This window comes from Cyprinus carpio, chromosome B18 (assembly GCF_018340385.1).
Source record: "Cyprinus carpio isolate SPL01 chromosome B18, ASM1834038v1, whole genome shotgun sequence".
NCBI lineage: Eukaryota > Metazoa > Chordata > Actinopteri > Cypriniformes > Cyprinidae > Cyprinus > Cyprinus carpio.
In genome coordinates this window covers 25,819,452-25,837,871 of record NC_056614.1, presented here as the reverse complement: position 1 = coordinate 25,837,871, position 18,420 = coordinate 25,819,452, and the positions used below count along the sequence as shown (strand labels likewise).

Below are 18,420 nucleotides of genomic sequence, written 5' to 3'. Positions count from 1 at the left end.
AAAAATAGCAGCACGTCAGATGGGCGTGTGGGAGAGTGTGTGTGGGTTTGTGTGACCTCAATGTTAAGGCCGCTTCTATAGACATCAGAGCAATCCAGACAAAGGCTTCCCGGCAACAGTCTCCTAGCAACCGCAGCCTCTGCAATTCCATGACCCCCATATTCCACATCTGTAGATCAGCGCACACACACACACACACACACACAGGTATTGTAATAAGGCCGGCGGTCAGAGCGAGTGTCTCGCGCTGGACTCAGTGAGCAGCACACTGTCTCAGCCGCTCTCCACTCGGCTCTTTCTCTGTCTGACGCTCTTTGCTTTTCTCCCATCACTGTCACTTCGCGTCTACAGCCGTGCGAGTCGAACTATTGCACGCTTATCTGTGTGACAAGAGTTTGAATGTAAGAGCTTGCAACTTTTTTTGCTCGAGGGGGAAATGCATGAAAGGAGAGGATTGAATTGCTTCAAATTGCAGTTTCACATTTTCTGGAGCACACTTAAAATCTAACAGCCTCTTTTGGAAGAAGTAAAGATGCTGAATCAAATCAAATGAGCCATGTTTGAAATCCACATTGCGTTTTCTCTCTGATTTGTGGTAAAATTGCTGTAATGCACAAATGCTGTAATTCATAACATGCATCATCAGTCTGTTTGTTTTTTTTCAAAACACTCTTTACTTAACGGGTTAAATAAATTATTAAATGGAAAACTTAAAAAACGAAACTCAAAGGAGAATTAGAAATGTTCATTGGCAATGAACTAAAATAATACATGCTGAAATATTGAAATTATTTAAACTAAAACTGAAATAGAAATATATATATATATAGATATATATATATATATATATATATATATATATATATATATATATATATATATATAAAAATTAGAAAGGGCATTGTATTGGATAATTTAAATAAATTACACAACATTCAAATAAAATAAAATATAAATATTAGATGGAAAACCTAAACATATAAATGAGTTTAATTGCTAAAATTAAAACTGAAATAAAATAAAGAAAATAGAAATATAAAAAAATGAAAAAGTGCATTGTTTTTGGTAATTGAAATAAAGCTGAAATAAAATACAATTAAATATTAATATTAGATGAAAAATCTGAACTTATAAACAAGTTGAAGTTCTAAAATTACAAAAACATTGACTAAAATGAAAATAAATTAAAGCTAAATAGAAATATTAAAAAATAAAAAGGAAAAAGAACATTGTTTTGGATAATTGAAATAAAAAATAAAATAAAAATATTATATGAAAAATCTAAATGTATTAACAAGTTGAATTAAAATAAAATAAAAATTAAACTGAAATAAATATATAGAAATATAAAAAAAAGAATAAAAATGCAAAAAAAAAAGTTAATTGAAAAACAACACTGAAAAATAATATAAAACAAAATATAACTTAAACTTATAATTTGATGTAAGTTGAAGTACTAAAACTAAAATGTCCACATTTTTTCACTTGAGGGGGAAACACATTAAATGAGAAGATTGAATTTATTACAATTACAAATACACATTATCACAAACAAAACAAAAAAAACATAACAGTATTTTTTGGAAGAAGAGATATTGAACCAAATCAAATAAGCCGTGTTCTAAGTTTACACGGCATTTTTCATCTAATTTGTGTTAAAACTGCTATAATGCACATCCTTTTTTTTCTGTACAGTGCACATTATTTCATAAAATGCATCATTAGTCTGGTTGGTTTTTCCAAAGCACTCTTTACTGAACACGTACAATCTGGCAGCAGCGTCTGGCAGCTGATCTGCAATCTTTCTTGCTGTAATCTGCATATTTTGCATGAGTCATTATAATTAGGTGGCTTGTTATCTGCTCATTTTTTATTTGAAGTCACTTCAGCCTCCATATCGTCTGTCAGATCAAGAGCACATTAATTACTGATACTTGGACAAATCGCATCACTTGTTTTTTTTTTTTTGAGAGATTCCTTTCCAAACTGCAGTCCCGCGGTTCAGTCTACAGTGAGACATCATGTTTCCCTGTATTAATCTGATTAATAATTCATTCATGACTGCAGCTCATGCTGTCACTCTCACCACTTGACCGACATATGGGTCAATTTCTCCAAGAAACGCCAGGTTAATATTTCACCCAAAAACCAACAGTAAGTAAATAAATATAATTTATATGTGATTTAAAACACTATTTAAGTACCATTAAGATTATTTGCATTGCAATTTGTAACATTACATTTATGTTTTATTATATTATTATTCTCATAAAAATTATGCATATTCACTCTCAAAATGTCATTACTGTAATGCAATAATAATAATAATAATAAAATATGAACAATATAAAAACATTCTGTAAAACTGTAATAAAAAAAAAAAAAAAAAACAATAAACCAAAACTAAAAAAATAAAAACATAATAACATAAAATCATTAAATGAATCAAAAAACAAAAAATCAAAAATACCTAAACCAATCTACAAAAAAAACATCATTTTACTATAAAAACATTCTGTAAGTTTCAGAACTCAAAACTTTCTTGTTAGTCTAAAAACAGCTTATATTGAAGCCGATCTGGCAAAACAACAGCTTGTGGAATATGACACTTTATGACATAATAGTGTGGCTAAACTCCGCCTCCGCAGAAGAATATGATTCTGCGTCACTGCCTGATTAGCCCCGCCCACCAATTCTACAGCACTGCCTGTTTAGCCCCGCCCACTGATTCTACAGCACTGCCTGTTTAGCTCCGCCCACCGACTCTACAGCACTGCCTGTTTAGCTCCGCCCACCGACTCTACAGCACTGCCTGTTTAGCCCCGCCCACTGATTCTACAGCACTGCCTGTTTAGCTCCGCCCACCGACTCTACAGCACTGCCTGTTTAGCTCCGCCCACCGACTCTACAGCACTGCCTGTTTAGCCCCGCCCACCAATTCTACAGCACTGCCTGCTTAACTCCGCCCACCGATTCTACAGCACTGCCTGCTTAACTCCGCCCACAGATTCTACAGCACTGCCTGTTTAGCCCCGCCCACCGATTCTACAGCACTGCCTGTTTAGCCCCGCCCACTGATTCTACAGCACTGCCTGTTTAGCTCCGCCCACCGACTCTACAGCACCCTGCACACCGCTCCGCCCACCGACTCTACAGCACTGCCTGTTTAGCCCCGCCCACCAATTCTACAGCACTGCCTGCTTAACTCCGCCCACCGATTCTACAGCACTGCCTGCTTAACTCCGCCCACAGATTCTACAGCACTGCCTGTTTAGCCCCGCCCACCGATTCTACAGCACTGCCTGCTTAACCCTGCCCACCAATTCACGCATGTACATAAGTCAAGGCAATTTCATACACTGGTAATTCAAAGTGCTTTACATAAAAGGAAGAAAAATAATCATAAAAAAATAATCACAACAATAAAACAAGTAATTTAAAATCTTTTAAAGTGATTTAAAAGTTGATTTAAAATGAACTGAAAACAGTTAAAGATAGAAAATGATTATATATAAAATACAGTGCAATCAGTTCGGACGTAGCACAGTGCTCATTCAATAAATGCACAGCTAAACAGATGAGTTTTGAGTCTGGATTTAAATGTGGCTAATGTTTTAGCACATCTGATCTCCAACTGCGGGTGGCAAAATAACTAAAAGCAGATTCCCCTTGTTTTGTGTGAACCCTTGGTATTTCTAACTGACTCGATCCTGATGATCTGAGTGGTCTGTTAGGTTTATATTCAGTGAACAAATCTGCTTCTGCAAATATCTGCAAGTTTCTCCAAGTCTACACTAGAAACAAAACATCTAATTCTTGCAGTGTTTTTAAGATGACAGTATGCTGATATAGTTACTGCTTTGACGTGGCTACTGAAACTAAGGTCTGTCTCCAGAATCACACCAAGATTCCTGACTTGATTTTTAGTTGTTTGACCCCTAGAGTCAAGATATGCATTCACCTTGAAAACTTTATCTTTGTTTCCAAATGCAATGACTTCAGTTTTCTCCTTGTTTAACTGAAGAACGTTTTGGCACATCCAACTGTTAATTTCATCAATGCATTGGCAGAGGGAGTCAATGGGGCTGTAGTTATTTGGCGATAAGGCTAGGTAAATCTGTGTATCATCAGCATAGCTGTGATAAGCAACTTGGTTCTTTCTCATTATTTGACTTAGTGGGAGCATATACACGCTAAACAAGAGCGGTGCAAGAATTGAGCCTTGTGGGACTCCGCATGTCATCGACGTCCACTTAGACTTATGCTCTCCTAGACTCACATAATAACCTCTCCCTTCTAAGTATGACCTGAACCATTTGAGTACCATCCCAGAAAGCCTGACCCAGTTTTCCAGTCTCTGTAGAAGAATGTTATGATCGACAGTGTCAAACGCAGCACTGAGATCTAGCAATACCAGCACTGATATTTTGCCAGAATCAGAATTAAAGCGAATATAATTTATTATCTTAATGAGTGCTGCCTCTGTGCTGTGATGCGGTCAGAAACCAGATTGAAAATTGTCCAGGTATCAGTTTAAGTATTTGTTCAGCTGATTAAAGACTACCTTTTCAATAATCTTGTCTATGCAAGGAAGATTAGATATTGGTCTATAGTTGCTCAATATGGTGTTATTGGACAAGTCCCAGAAAGAAGTGAGGCATTCTCCACTTCTAAGTGATCTGCTATTATCCTATTAAAACATTATTAGTGTGATGGAGTGTCTTGTCTAAACAGTTAACCACACTTTGAAAAAATATGTGGGAAGTGTGTCAAGATAGCAGGTTGACGATTTAAGGTGCTGTACTATTTCTTCCAAAATTTTGCCATCAATTTCTTCAAAAGCAGACATAGTAACTTATTTTTGATATTGCGGACGAATCTCTCTGACCTCTGCATAACTTGGGGATGTACTAATCGCCTTCCTGATATTAATGATCTTCTCAGAAAAGAAAGAAGCTAACTCATTGCATTTTGGCTCGGAGAGCATTTCACTGGGAATCTGACTTGGGGGTTGTCAGTCTCTCAACAGTAGCAAAAAGTGTCAGTGTTAAGTTACTGTTTATAAGGTTTGAGAAGAAAGTCTGTCTAGCTGTGGCTAGTTCCACATTGAAAGCATGAAGGCTGTCTTTATAGATGCTATAGTGAATTTCAAGTTTCGTCTTCCGCCACATCCGCTCAGATTTTCTGCATTGTCTTTTCATACTCTTAACTGCTGTGGATTGTTTCCAAGCTGATTTCTGTCTGCCTGTCTTCTTGCTGACTTTCACAGGAGTTATGTCATCAGTAGCATTTTTAACTTTTGAGTTAAAGGAATCAAGGAGAAGATCAACAGAGTCTGCAGAAATGCTTGGTGTTAAAGATAAAGCCTTCATAAATAGCACACTAGTGTTCTCATTAATGCATCCCTTTCTGACAGAGACAGATCTAGATTCAGTGCTAGCAGAGATCAATATATCAAAGAAAGTAGTGTAAATAAGGAGAGCAGCAAACGCAGGTCTACACAGAAACCAAACGATAAAGATGCTCCCTGCACAGAAACAGTCTTTTAGTGCCAAGCTTAGTCTTTGCATCGCCTTCCTTCTGATCCTGACATTAGGAAAGAGTGGATGAACTTTATTTTTAATGAAGATCCAGATCGCGTCAGTAAGAACTCGGTCCTTTGAGAGAAAAATACAAAATAATAAGAAAAAAGGCAGTTCATGACACCTTTAAACTAAAGGCAAAAATTATGTAAACTTACATATATATATATATATATATATATATATATATATATATATATATATATATATATATATATATATATATATATATATGTATATACATGTATATATATACTTAGCTATTTAAAATAATCTTTTTCACATTTGATTTTGTTCTTGCATTACAGTAATGAGAATGTTATATAATATTATAAATTAAATTATTATAATATAAAATAATTTGTGTAGTTTTGTAGTAATGAATGTGATTAATTTTCAATTTTCATAAAGATATAATATATATAATTGTGAAAATAATTGCCAATTTTTTTTGCCAAATGAGAATATTTGTAGCTGTAGTAATGAATGTGCTTTATTTTCATTTAAATATGTATGTATGTACAAATATATATATATATATATATATATATGTATGTATGTATGTATGTATGTATGTATTTATATAATATTATTATTATAATTGCATTATATTACTGAGATTTTGTCTAGTTTGTAGTAATGAATGTGCTTAATATATATACACACACATTTTTTTCTTTTAATGTTTGGTGAAGTATTTCCTGATCATTTCTTGCCTGTTTTCCTGAGATTTACCAATAATCCATAAACTACAAAGCTGTGCTGTAATGAAGTTAATCAGTCTAGTTCACTTGGCCTTACCTACTTTTCATTTAGTTTTATATCTCATACGCTAATCGCCAGAATCATTTGTAAAATAAAGTGAAATACCTATTAAAACATTATTAGTGTGATGGAGTGTCTTGATTTGACCTTGCAGAGGCTGTTCAACTCAATAGCAGCATCATTACGATGGCCAGAATCATTTGTAAAATTATGGGTATTATCATCATTTTACAGTGACATGCTTGGGTAAACAACCACTTTAAATGAGACAGATAGCTTAGTGCAGAGCCTATTTTACATCACCTGCACAGTAATGAAAACGTCAACCAAACCACTAAAAAAAGCGTGCCGCTTCTGTAGCGCTGCTCTGACACACTGCATTATGGGTCGGTCAAGCATGTTTAAGAGGGCAGATCAATTGAAATGGCATTGTGTGACTGCCGGTGTCGACCCGATCACTACAACAGCTTTTCCATCAATAGCGTGTTGAAGCTTATGTGTGTAATGAAGTCATCAGGAACTCTGGGTCAACAAGCTCCTTCCTCAAAAGCTCTGCAGTGGCTTTTAAACAGATCTTGGTTTTTAAGACAAATTTGTGCACCTTTACTGCTAAAAGTTGCATAATGATTCTGATTGCCATTGCAATTTTTGCAATTATTTTCCAGTTTCTATGCAACATGCAATAAATGGATGCTAAATGTATAAAGCATTGTTGTTCTTGTTAACTAAAAATAAAACTATTCAAATAGTTTTGTTCATTGACATAGCCTAAAGTGTAAATAAAAAGCAAAAAACATTGCTATTTAAATAATATGTACATCTTTGCATTACAGTAATGAGAATTTGGGGTGCAAATTTATATAAATGTCATGAAATAATGCAAAAAAAATCATATTCAAAACTCAATAAATAATAAAAAATATATTATATAAAAAACTAAAAATAAAAACATATATAAAATTAATATTAAAAATGTTACTTTGAAGTACTAAAATAATAGACAAATATAATAAAAAATAATAAAATAAAAATGGGTGCATGGTTTTTGTCAGTTTGAAATAAAGTTAAAAAAAAATACAAATATGAATATTAGATTCAAAACCTAATACTTAGTACTAAAGTACTAAAATTACTCGCATTAAAACTAAAAATTAAAGGAAAATAGAAATATTAAGGCTTTTGCTAATTGAAATTAAGTTGAAAAATAAACTTTTGCTAATTGAAATTAAGTTGAAAAATAAAATATAATGAAATATAAAATGTAATAAAAATATAAAATATACATATCAGATTAAATAAGTTGTACTAAGTAGTAAAATAAAAATTAAGCTAAATCGAAATGTGTAAAAAAAAAAAAAAAATACAAATGTAAATATTACGCAAACATAAACTACAATTAAAATGAGAAAAATTTAACACAATACAGACAGGTGTTCAGCAGAGCAGGACGAGACCAGCACCTGTGCACACGCTGTTTTGAATGCCACGGCCACAACACATTTCAGACTGACCACAGCATAAACAGCACTCATTGGGCCTCTGATCTCTGAGAATGACTCAAAGAGGACGAGAGCAGGAACAAACACGCCTGCGCTCCACCCAGCTCTGGTTTCATCCATTTACACACCCAACCTCAGTCTACCTCCACATCCACATCAGCAGGCAGAAACTCAAACATCAAACACCTCTGATGCACACTAGAGCTGGGGATCCGTACAGATTTCCCAGTTCAAATTGATTTGATTCAGTTCAGAACTATTGCTATTTTTTTTACAATAATATTGACAAATCTAATGTTTCAATAAAATGTTCCCTCACTCGAAGTAATGATAATGATATGTTTTCGGTTTACTAAAAAGAGCTGATTCAAAAGAGTCATTTGTTTGTGAGTTGGACTACACTATCTGTGCTGTGTGTTTTTGATTCGCTAAAAAGAACTGATTTAAAAGAGTCATTTGTTTGTGAATTGGACTACACTTGTATTATGTTTCTGATTCACTATAAAGAACTGATTTAAAAGTCATTTGTTCAGTAATTGGACTACACTGGTTGTGCTTTATGTTCTTGATTCACTAAAAAAAATCCGATTTAAAAGAGTCATTTGTTTGTGAACTGCTGTGTCTGTATGTTTCTGATTCACTGAAAAGAACTGATTTAAAAGGTAAATTAGACTACACTGGTTTGCATGTATGTTTTTGCATGTATATTTTAGAAGAGTAATTTATTCTTGAATTGAACTACACTCTATATGTCACTGCGTGCATCTCGCGTTCAATGGAAGTGTTTTCTCTGCATCTTTTTTTACAATAAACAACGTTTTTATCTTATCAAATTCAACTTCTAATCTTATTTGGACTGCAGAAATTTGACTGCATAACTGCAGATTCAAAAGCAAATGTGGATAAGGAAACAATGGCAAATTAAGAATGATCTTGGGATTTCAAGAATCAAGATTGAAGATTGTGATTAATCTGAAAAAATGAATGAATCTCTCATCTGCATTACATGCGTCTGGAAACATACACCACACATGTACATAAACTCTGAGGTTTCTGGCTATGCGAGTTTGATTTGGTGAATTTTGCAGTCTAAAATGTGCAATTCATTAAGCAACATTACATTTTCAAGATGCACTACTGCAGATGGTGGAGCAACAGTTTGGTTTGTTAAGCTGTTGACATATTTATATCTAGCTATTTGACATATTTGGTTTGGACACTAAGCATGAACAATAGGACCAGCGATGCACTGGTCAAGAATTCATATATGTGCATAGTGCAAAGCATGTTTCCACCCTTCAACAATTCTTCAACAATTCGTTAACTTCCAAAGGCCAACTTTTTCAACACCACCGGTTCCAAAGTTGTTGTTTTTTTCAATAATTTTTTTACACAGGAATTAAAAAAAAAAAGTCTTTGTTAAAGAGTTATAAACTGTAAACCAAACCAACCGGCTACGAGGAGAACTGCAACTTTGATTTGACACAAAAAACTATTTGAAAATCAGACAAAAATATAAAGGTACCAGAATGTGTACTAAACTCCTTCATGAGGGAAAGAACTACAATTACATTAAGCAATGAAAAACAATGGAGAAATATAAAATGATTGATTATGCATATAAAAACATATTTTACGTTTATTGCAAAATATGCATACATATGAATATAATTAAGTAGTTTGAGAACTACGGAGATAGTGGTTCACGGAAGTGGGCAGAGCTCATTTGGAACAAGTTGCTTTATTGCAATTCTCTGATTGGTTTAATTTTTTGCAGAATTGTGGGTAATGTAGTTTTTTTTGCCAGGAATTCCGCCTTGGCGAAACATGTTTTCTTCTCCAATCCCCGCCCTCTAAGGACAAGTGAGCCAATCAGACAACAATAAAATGCATTAGTGCTCGTCTACTTTTTTTTTTTTTTTGCATTGTTGATTCTGCAAGTTTTTTATGCTTATTGTAATATATGCATATATATAAGTAGTGCATATGGGAGTGTTTTATGGGAGTGGGCGGAGCTCATTTTGTGCAATTTGCTTGTCACGATTCTCTGATTGGTGGAGATGTCTTTGCAGAATCGAGGGAAATGTAGTTTTTCGCCAGGCTTTTTTTTCGCCAGGAAAACCTGCTGTTAAAAACAAATCATTTACAATTAAGTTGAAATAATGCAGGCTGATGTCTTCAACTAACGCATAAACCATCGATGAACAACCTCGTAGCTCACAGTAGATCTAATTTTTAACATTAAAAATCAACTCCTCTATCCTATGGATGGGATTTTTTATGGAACCTTTCGCAATCTGTTAAACTTGAAGATGCAAAACTGATAGACATGCGTTGAGTGTTTCTGATTGGTGCTAAAAGAAATAGCTTACAAAAAACCTGGATTCTCACAGGGAGTGGGGTTTATTTTTCATGATGCCCCATTTCAGTATATTATATACAGTATATATAATAGCGTCCACGCAAAGGGGTCCTGGCCATCCCTGTGCTTCGTATTCATGGCCCAAATGCTTTGTTTGGATAAACACAGGGTGGTTTCCATATAAAATGACACTTCCACAGTCCACATGGATCACTGACTTCCCCCCACTCACACCCTAAGCATGAATAATTACATACCACAAGACGTCGCAGGTAAGAGACGAACGCGCGGATAACGCAGCGCGGCTCGGGTTGCCGCAGGTGTCTGCAATCCCCGTTTTCATGACATTTTGCTTAAAATAATAGCATGCTGCGCGGTCCCGGCAATCGCATCGCCCCGCCGTGCGCGCGCCTCGGGGGGATGCGTTCGCGTAGGTGCGTGTCCGGTGTCTTTACAGAGGAATGACAGAAGATCAACCATGAGCCGGTGCGGGGATCAGCCTCGGAGCTCCGAGCACCGGCTTAAACCGGGGGGTTTTGGAGGGTGTTGATGCACGAGCAGGGCTCAAACTAAAGCGAGTCCACATAGCTGCATTTTAAATACACATTCTATTTAAGTGATGCAAATGAAGCGCCGCTGGTTCGCGTAACGGGCGACCGTCGCGATGCCCAAATCCCGCCATTTCATTTCCACACCGCGAGCCTGCAAGTGATGCGGTTTTTGCCTGCGCGCGTCGCGTCTTATGGTACTCTCAGCATGGTGCCTCTCGTTCCCGCTCAACACGCAGCGAAAGTAATCCACAGGACGCCAGTCATGATGATAGAGGCTCCGCCGCCGCCGCAGTCAGTGCGAAGTGAACGAGGATCCGAAGCACGCGCGCTGTCCGGCCCGCGTCGTCCGTCACCCCGACAACCTGACGTCATTGTGCGCTTCTCGCGGGGGAGGATGAAAAGAGCAGGTTACCATGGCAACCCATCACGCTAATCCATCTATCTGAATATTTGGACACTTAATACTCATACATGTCTGAAACGGCATTGCATTTGATAAATTATTTAAAGCAACTAGCATTTTATTGCAATATTAATACATTATAATTATATTAAATATTAATTCAAGTGGCATTGTTTTAAAGAAAGACAGCAAACAAAAAAAGGTGTAACCCAGTTTAAAAATAAACAATACATAGCCTACAATAATTAATAAACGATAATTAAATCAGATTTAATAGTTCATAAATAGGTTTAAAAGCATAAATTTAATTAGGAGTTTATAGGGAAATTTTAAAAAATTATAATATAATAAAATGAAGTATTAATGTTGCATTATTTACATCCATCCTTTAAACTTTTCCCACTAATGCACTTTTTAATTGAATATTGATTTTTCTGTATATAATTTCGTTTTATTAATGCCTTTCTCTTTTAATTTGCTTATTATGCCACATTACCATCATGCGATTGAATTAATCTCGCTCTTGGTCTATTTAAACACACTACAGCGCCATCTAGTGTTCACTTCAAACACACTCAAATGCGGCCACTGCTGCTGCTATGATAAGTGACTTCATTTCTAACAAAATATACATTTTACAGTGTTTAACATAGCTCACAATCAAAAAACACACCAATAAAACCCTAACACTGACACGTTTGACCCTGTTTACGCTGTAAAATCAAAGCGGAACTGATGCACCTGGCGTTTTGTTTACAAAAACAAAAACAGTGCTGGATCCGACACAAGGCAGATGCTCAAAGAATCCGGGCGATGAGGTTTACTAATACTAATCAGACTGGTTCAGCAGTGACTGGAGGAGGCCTCCTGAGCAAGGCATGTGTCCCTCATACACCACAAGGAACAGAGTCCAGAGGCGGAGGACCGACAGTATATTTACTGTATCGATCATCAGGGGACAAGTACATCACTGAGGAAGATGCCTATAATATGAGCTTAATTTCGTGTGTCATTCCCATAATCGTGAATTATTTCTTCTCTGTCAAAGCTGTTTCTGGATAGACACCAAGGTGAAGAACCGTTGTCACTGTTTCTTCTAAAGGTATTTTGGGCTTTTGAAACACCTGCACACATGCAAAAATGCACATATCCAATACTATGTTGTGTAATGTTTTTATGGAATATGAGTTTCTTGACATAATAGAAATTTCCTCTAGTTTTGACACAGAGTACAGTATATACCATATTCATAACCATGGCAGGTTCAAAATGGGGGTTTGTGAGATGAAACACTAATAATTAAAAAATAAAATAAATAAAAACTATTCATGTATAATAGAGAAATTAAAAGAAATAATTTGAAATTTATCCTAAATAAAAATGAAAACATCTGCATGATTTCCAACATTTTTTGTTAACTGAGGTTTACAGCATTTCACCAGCAATTCGCCAAAATAAAAGCTTTGAAAATAATTAATGACATTAATATTAGTAACCGACACTCCAAAATAAGTTTGTGTTTACATAATAAAAAAAAAAATTGTGCACTGGGATGTATTTATAATATAAATATATTACTAACATACACACCACAAACCTGTATATATGTTAAAAATAGCTGCCATATATTTATATTTCGTCTCTACGCAAACTATAAATCAATCATAGGAATATATGTAAATATTTCTTAAATATATACATGTATTTGTATGTATTTATATATATATATGATTAATTGATTTAATAGATTACAAATTGCATTGTAAATAATTTTTATTATTATTATTATATTAACAAATATTTACTTTTGATATATTATCACAGCACAATCGATTTTTGTCAACTAATATCCTCGTATGCTTTTATTATTTTTATAGGAAGCTAAAACGACTAATTAGAATATAATGAGTATTATTACTAATATGAGAACTGTATACATACAAAATGTGTTGGTATGATTACATAAGTATTAACTTGCATCCTTTAGGGGGGATCGGAAGTCAGGTATAGTTTAATATCTCATGGTATTATACTACTATAGTTTTTTCTATTCATATGTTTTCATTTGTTTAAAGTATTTTTTTATGTAATTTTAGTCATGTTATTATATTATATAAAGTATTGACAGTGAGATTTTAATGGTTTTTAGGTTTTAGGTTTTAGTTACTAATATAACCCCTGCTCTTTGCTATAGTTGATCACCTACAAAGGCTCGATCACCAAAAAAAAATGAAACAAAAAAAACAAAAAAAATTATTATAGATATAGATCCTATTTTGAAATGACCTAAAATGTGGCATGTTCTCACATAGGCATTGTCATAATCAAAAAAAACATATTAATTCTAAAAGTTTGAACACTACAATACCAAACAGCTCTGAGCGATGAACTGCCTACACTTTACTTATGATCTTCAAAAAGAAATGGCTATTCTTTAGTAGTGGTCGAGGGGCCTTATGAACTCACAAAAAACTAAAAAAAAAAACAACAAAAACTCTTCCTTCCTTCTGAGTGACCAGCACCTTGTTCAGTGGTCTCGTCACCGCTGCTGAGTCAAGCGCGTAGTGGGCCGACCTAATCGAACCTAACTGCACACCCCTCGGGGAACACACCGTTGGGCTGTTTCTTGTAGACGCGAGCGGCAACTTAGCCTGCGGGGCAGAGCGCCCCCTATTAGAGTGTGAGCCTGTTGTGATCACCTATCAACCTGTGCCATTGATCGGAGGCGGGCATATGGGGAATCTGTCATACTGTGGAGGCGGAGCCAAACTGACCGCATCCAGTCTGCCCAGTAGCGCTCTCGGTCAGGCAACCCGTCAGCAGGAGATAGGACCATCCCACAGAAGCGGAGCTGAGGCGGTAGTCGTGGGTGGTCTTCGCTCAGCCACCCTATCCCAGCTAGCTGAGAGCCACTCTGGATACGCCGCAGGTTCAGGAGACAGTCACAGCCCACAGCAGTATTTCAGTATGGTCGCCGGGGCTTCGTACACAAGCTGACCATCAATGAGTCTGAGCCGAAACACTTTCCTGCTCAGACCTGGTACCACAAGATTATTGTCACCATTAAAATCTTGCCGAAATTAATGTATATTTCATGTATAATTGTATGTCTGTCTGAACATACTGGTCTGAAATTAAAAGGCAGAGTAGGATTATGGCTCATCTGACGTTCTCTTTTAACAAAGGATTTTACCCACCTGTTTCGTTCTTCCTCTTCCAAATCCGGATTCTCTTCAGTAGAGAATAAACTGAATAGTTTACGCTCAGGCTCTCCACCCTACTTTCAAATAAGAATAAATTTAAACTCTTTTTAGATGAATGGTATAAGAGTGGATGAAGAATACTACTCGACTGTCAACAGAATATTTTCCTTTAATAGTGTTTAAAAATAATCTGCATTTAGCCCCTTAAAAAAAGAAAGCAGTCAAATTAATTTTTCATTTGCGTCACCGAGATTTGGAAAAGTGTTTTTTTTTTTTTGTGGTTTCCCTTTATTATTAAAAAAACGGGGGTTGGGCTGTTTTTTAAATTTTTTTAAAATACAACCCAACATTTCAATTAAATGAAATTAAATGGTTTTTTAAAAATTAAAATTTTAACCTTGTACGACTTATAAAGTAAATTTAAAAAGGGGGCTTTTTTTTGAGGATTTAATCTAATTTTAAAACATATATTCATTTTTTTTTAAGTTTTTCCGACCCCTGACGGTTTTGGGGGAAACGGGGAGGTAAATCACCCAAAAAAACTAACATTTGGAGGTTACAGAAAAAAAATTTCCTTTTTAAGGAAATTAATTGATCGGGCCAACTGTACCAATTCCTCGGCGTGCGATACAAAGCATTAATGATTTACAGTTCTGGTGGCCAGCGAGGGCACAGGTCAAACACATTTACAGAGACACCACTCTCATTCAGCTGACCGGAGCCCTGCTCGACTAGTAGGGCGAGACGGCATACTAGCACGAGTCACGGTAACTGTGTAAGGGTCACACGGTTACACTTGACAATTCTGGGTGGTTACCAGGAGATATACTGACGGAGACTTTTACGGAACTCTGATGAACTGACTCGGAAATTGGCTGCATGTGCAGCTGGAAGTGAGCGCGTGCGTGCCCTCGAGGCGCCCTCCGTGCTCCGCCGGGTTTCTTCCGCCGCTGCTCACGGAGCTGTACCAGTTTCATCCATGGCGTACGCGTCACTGTCCGCTGCGGGCGACACAACGGAGGCCGGACCGCTGTTCGATTGTTTTTTCCCGCGATAACCCGTTCGGGCCGGAGGCTTCTCGCTCTTTGCGGTGGTGCTTCAGCTAACTGTTTGCGTGTTTCTTGCAGCAAACTTCGCTTTTCCTCAGATGACGGTGAGTGTGTGTGTCACTGCGGTACTTTGTGACCTAACTCTACTACAGGCGATCCAACACCTAGTAGTCCCAACCGGTTTGTATGAGTCTGCAGGTAGGGTACGAGCGCACAGCACTTTTTGGTAAGGTGTCTTAAAACTTAGTGAGGCCTCCTATATGAGCCTATATTTTTTTTTGGTTTTTGCTTTTATAAAAACTAGTAATTGCTTCCTAACGAGACGGCATTGCAAACTAAGATGCCTACCTAAACAGCTTTCTTTTGGAGATCGCAGCTCAATACTTAGAATGCTGCCTAGCTAGACACCATTTTTGAGAGCCCCGAAACCCTATTGCCTCAACAGATCCTTTGGGCATGGCATCTCAAAATCTACGTCAATGCGTGTCTTTATAGACACGGCTTTTGACAGCCTGTCCTCAACAACCTTGGTGATTCCGATTCAAGTAGTACTTTTGGGAATGGACACCACTTAATTCTAATTCAAGTGAGTTTGTGTAGGGACCCAAGCTAGTTTTTTTTTTTTTTTGTCATTCATTATCAAAACTTAGTATGTCAGCTGAAACTGGAAAACTTTTTTGGCGCAAATGCCTTAAAACATCTTGGTAGCAGCATCTCAAACCGAGGAGGCTTTCCTATCGCTAGACCAGCACCTGCTTTGATTTTTTTTTTTTTAAAAAATTGCCTTTAAAAAACTAAGTGAACCTCCTCTACGCAAAAAGTTGTTTTAATTTAATGCTCAAAAACCTAGTATGCTGTCCTACCCTAGACAGCATATTTTTGCTTTAAAACCTAGTGAGCTGACTACCTTAACACTTTTTCTTTGTTCATGCATCTTAAACACTTAGTAATGCTGTCGTACATAGACCCCGTTGTGCGGCAACGGTCTTCAAAACCCACAACCGGTGAAAACTGTGCTGCTTTGGACGGAACTTTTGAGCATGCATCACGAAACCCATACCATGCAGGAACAAGACAGCACTTGGGTAGGCATGTGCCTTAAAACTAAGTAAACACCCGACCACACCGCCTACCTAGTATGCTGGATAAAGACGGTAGACAGCATGTGGTTAGGCATAACAAACAAAAAAAAGAAAAAAAACAAAAAAAAAAAATGTCTTTAAACCCTACTGAGCTGACGTACCTAAACAGCTTTTTTTCAGCATGCCTCTACAAACCGAGTACAACGTCTATGTAGACCAGCATACTTTAGGGATGTGTCAGAAATGTTTTTGATCTGAATATATTGGGCTGCCACACTAAATCTAGTACGCTACATTTCTTTTTACGGCCCTATGCCTTCACAACCATGAGCATCTAATACCCAAACAGCTTTTGTTGTCCTTGCAATCTTAACTCTAAGTATTGTTTCCTCCTACTAACTGCTTGTTTGGGGTACTGACCGGCATAGCCAGAATTCATTTGCCATGCAATCATTAAACCTAGTATACTCCTAACTAGCTAGCATTTATTGGAACGCGGCTCAAAAGCCTGTGTAGTCTCACGATTCAAGACAGTAGTTGTTGGTTTTGCGATCGTCAACAGAAGCCTTAGAATAAGCTGGTTTGCTTTCGTAGCATATTCGAGTACTCCGCACACGTCTTGTGATTGCCTGAAGATGCTGTCTAGCTAGGCTCACTAGGTTTTTAAAGCACAAATACCGTTTTCAGAAAGGACTAGACTATCGCATACTCTGTGCCATCTCAAGTTGAATGATTTCTTAAGGATCAACACATCCCATGCTGTAAGTGTGGCCCACTGTTTTCTTTCTTCACTCATCACGCATACTTCGTAGTCTGATGTGTTTTATCTGTCCGTCAGTTGCGTTTTGCAACATTTACGCCCTCGCGGCCAAAGGTCCACAGAAACAGTTTCTACTTGGCATTTCTGGTCCCGTGCATACTAGAGTCTGTCCTTTCTTAGCTGGTCTGGGTTAACTGTGAGTCAACAAACTCGCGCATCATTCAGATAGCTGTGTTTCATGATGTGGAGGTATCTTCGTCGCCGTTTCTCTCCGTCAGGGCACAGACGCTGCGTTCCCACTCTCCTATCGGAAAGGAGCTGGACTGTTCTGGGCTGCGGTGGTCTGTGTTCGCGGGACATGACTGGGGTATCCGGGGTCTCATTCGGCGTGCAAGTATAAAACGTAGAGCGATTCAGAGGTCAGCTGTTAATCTGATCTGCGTGCGAGGAGCTTTCGATTGCGTTAGGACTGTAGTCAGGTTCAGGTTCTATCTGGCTGGAAGTCGTGTGCATCACCGCTGGCCGTAGGGGTCTTTCAGCCTCGCTGGATGACACCATTTTGCCTCTGTGCTGTCCCAACGTGAGGTGGCCGCAGGAATAATCCAATACAGCTTTAACGACTTGTGTAATCTACAGGTCATTCAGTATTTGACGGAATGCAAATGGTGACCCACCCTTGAAAAACCCATGAATTATACAGCATTCCAGCTGTGCTAAAAAAATTGTAACAAGCACCTGGCAAATCCCTGTACCAGGGGAACGCACATAACACGGGGAAAATTAGCCCTAGAAAAGCTACATGTTTTGCAACACGGCGAGACGTTTAATGGTCATACAACAACTGGTCATCCCGTGCCAGGTGCTCATGAAGAGTCAATATTAAATAGATTTTCTTTTTTGGTTCCGTATTTTATATTATTTTTTTCTTATATTCTATAAGTGTAGTTTTCAGATTTTTTTTTAGCAATACAAATTATTGTAAAATTTTTACAAAACTTATCTATTTTTATAAACTTTATCAAAATTTTATATAGATTATAGAAGATTATATAGTATATTCAGAGTAGATGAGAGTGGAATCGATTCGTAGGTAAATGTAGATATTTTAGTTATATTTGAGATACTATGCTATAGTATCTTGATAGTATTTTTGCATGTTATTAT

The 18,420-nt window shown here is 36.8% G+C and overlaps 1 pseudogene; it reads right to left on the bottom strand.

The window, feature by feature from the left end:
• LOC122140358 overlaps positions 1 to 11,131 on the bottom strand; it is a 56,086-nt pseudogene extending 44,955 nt beyond the window's left edge.
• Positions 11,132 to 18,420: the final 7,289 nt, after the last annotated feature.